Genomic DNA, 3057 nt, shown 5'->3' with positions numbered 1-3057 from the left:
GAGGCTTGCAGACAGGCTGGGGTATTGAGGCTTTAGGCTTGGAGACAGGTTGGGGTCTTGAGGTTTGAGGCTTGGAGAATGTCCTGGGATCTTGAGGCTTGTGGCTTGGAGACAGGCTGTGTTCTTGAGGATTGAGGCTTGGAGACAGGCAGTGTTCCTGCGGCCTGAGGCTTGGAGACAGGCTTGGGGACTTGAGGCTTGGAGACAGGCTGTGGTCTTGAGGCCTGAGGCTTGGAGCTAGGCTTGGGGTCTTGAGGTTTGGAGATAGACTTGGGACATTGAGGCTTGAGGCTTAGAGACAGACTGGGGTCTTCAGGCTTGAGGCTTGGACATAGGCTGCGGTCTTGAGGCTTGATGCTTGGAGACAGGCTGTGTTCTTGCGGCTTGAGGCTTGGAGACAGGCTGGAGTCTTGAGGCTTGAGGCTTGGGGTCTTGAGGTTTGGAGACAGGCCTGGGATCTTGAGGCTTCAGGCTTCGAGACAGGCTTGGTTTCTTGAGACTTGAGGCATGGAGACAGGCTTGGGGTCTTGAGGCTTGGAGACAGACTTGGGATCTTGAGGCTTGAGGCTTGAAGACAGGCTTGGGGTCTTGAGGGTTGGAGACATGCTCTGGTCTTGAGACTTGAGGATTGCAGACAGGCTGTGTTCTTGAGGCTTGAGGCTTGGAGGCAGACTTGGGGTCCTGAGGCTTGGGAACAGGCTTGGGATAATGAGGCTTGAAGCTTGGAGACAGGCTTGGGGTCTTGACGCTTCAAGCTTGGAGACAGGCTTGGGATCTGGAGGCTTGAGGCTTCGAGACAGGCTTGGGGTCTTGAGGGTTTAGGCTTGGAGACAGTCTGTGGTCTTGAGACTTGAGGCTTGGAGACAGTCTGGGGTCTTGAGGCTTGAGGCTTGCGATCTTGAGGTTTGGAGACAGGCTGTGGTCTTGAGGATTGAGGCTTGGAGAGAGGCCTGGGATCTTGAGGCTTGAGACTGGGAGACAGGCTTGGGGTCTTGAGACTTAGAGTCAGGCTGTGGTCTTGAGGGTTAAGGCTTTGAGACAGGCTTGAAGCTTGGAGACCGGCTGTGTTCTTGAGGCTTGAGGCTTGGAGACAGGCTGTGTTCTTGAGGCTTGATGCTTGGAGACAGGCTGTGTTCTTGAGATTGAGGCTTGGGGTCTTGAGTCTTGAGGCTTGCAGAAAGGCTTGGTGTCTTGAAGCTTAGAGACAGGCTGTGGTCTTGAGGCTTGAGGCTTGGAGACAGGCTTGGGGTCTTGAGGCTTGAGACTTGGGGTGTTGAGGCTTGGAGACAGGCCTGAGATCTGGAGGCTTGTGGCTTGGAAACAGGCTTGGGGTCTTGAGGGTTGGAGACATGCTGTGGTCTTGAGGCTTGAGGCTTGGAGACAGGCTGGGGTCTTGAGGCTTGAGGCTTGGGGTCTTGAGGTTTGGAGACAGGCCTGGGATCTTGAGGCTTGGGGTCTTTAGGCTTGAGGCTTGGAGACAGGCTGTGGTGCTGGAGACAGGCTTGGGGTCTTGAGGCTTGGAAATAGGCTTGGGATATTGAGGCTTGAGGCTTGGAGACAGGCTTGGGGTCTTGAGGCCTGAGGCTTGGAGACAGGCTTGGGCTCTTGAGGCTTGGAGACAGGCTTGGGCTCTTGAGGCTTGAGGCTTGCAGACAGTCTTCGAGTCTTGAGGCTTGAGGCTTCAAGACAGGCTTGGGGTCTTGAGGCTTGAGGCTTGGGGTCTTGATATTTGGAGAAAGTCCTGGGATCTTGAGGCGTGAGGCTTGGAGACAGGCTTGGGGTCTTGAGGCTTGGAGACAGGCTTGGGTTCTTGAGGCTTCAAGACAGGCTTGGGGACTTGAGGCTTAAAAATTGGCTTGGGATATTGAGGGTTGAGGCCTGGAGGCAGGCTTTGGGTCGTCAGGCTTGAGGCTTGGAGACAGTCTTGTGGTCTTTAGACTTGAGGCTTGCAGACAGGCTGGGGTATTGAGGCTTTAGGCTTGGAGACAGGTTGGGGTCTTGAGGTTTGAGGCTTGGAGAATGGCCTGGGATCTTGAGGCTTGTGGCTTGGAGACAGGCTTAGAGTCTTGAGGCTTGGAGACAGGCTGTGGTCTTGAGGGTTGAGGCTTGGACACAGGCTTGAACCTTGGTGACAGACTATGTTCTTGAGGATTGAGGCTTGGAGACAGGCAGTGTTCCTGCGGCTTGAGGCTTGGAGACAGGCTGTGGTCTTGAGGCCTGAGGCTTGGAGCTAGGCTTGGGGTCTTGAGGTTTGGAGATAGGCTTGGGACATTGAGGCTTGAGGCTTAGAGACAGGCTGGGGTCTTCACGCTTGAGGGTTGGAGATAGGCTGTGTTCTTGTGGCTTGAGGCTTGGAGACAGGCTGTGTTCTTGCGGCTTGAGACTTGGAGACAGGCTGGAGTCTTGAGGCTTGAGGCTTGGGGTCTTGAGGTTTGGAGACAGGCCTGGGATCTTGAGGCTTGAGGCTTCGAGACAGGCTTGGTTTCTTGAGGCTTGAGGCATGGAGACAGGCTTGGGGTCTTGAGGCTTGGAGACAGGCTTGGGATCTTGAGGCTTGAGGCTTGAAAACAGGCTTGGGGTCTTGAGGCTTGGAGACATGCTCTGGTCTTGAGGCTTGAGGATTGCAGACAGGCTGTGTTCTTGAGGCTTGAGGCTTGGAGACAGAGTTGGGGTCCTGAGGCTTGGAAACAGGCTTGGGATAATGAGGCTTGAAGCTTGGAGACAGGCTTGGGGTCTTGAGGCTTGAAGCTTGGAGACAGGCTTGGGGTCTGGAGGCTTGAGGCTTGGAGACAGGCTGTGGTCTTGAGGTTTGAGACAGGCTGGGGTATTGAGGATTGAGGATTGGAGACAGGCTTCGGTGTTTGAGGCTTGGTGACAGGATGTGGTCTTGAGGCTTGGAGACAGGCTTGGGGTCTTGAGGCTTGGAGACAGGCTGTGGTCTTTAGGCGTTAAGGCTTGGAGCCAGGCTTGGGTTCTTCAGGCTTGAGGCTTGGAGATAGGTTATGGTCTTGAGACTTGAGGCTTAGGGACAGGCTTGGGGTCTTGAGGCTTGGAAAT

This window comes from Mobula birostris, unplaced genomic scaffold (genome assembly GCF_030028105.1).
Source record: "Mobula birostris isolate sMobBir1 unplaced genomic scaffold, sMobBir1.hap1 scaffold_2445, whole genome shotgun sequence".
Taxonomy (NCBI): domain Eukaryota; kingdom Metazoa; phylum Chordata; class Chondrichthyes; order Myliobatiformes; family Myliobatidae; genus Mobula; species Mobula birostris.
This window is presented reverse-complemented; position numbering follows the sequence as displayed.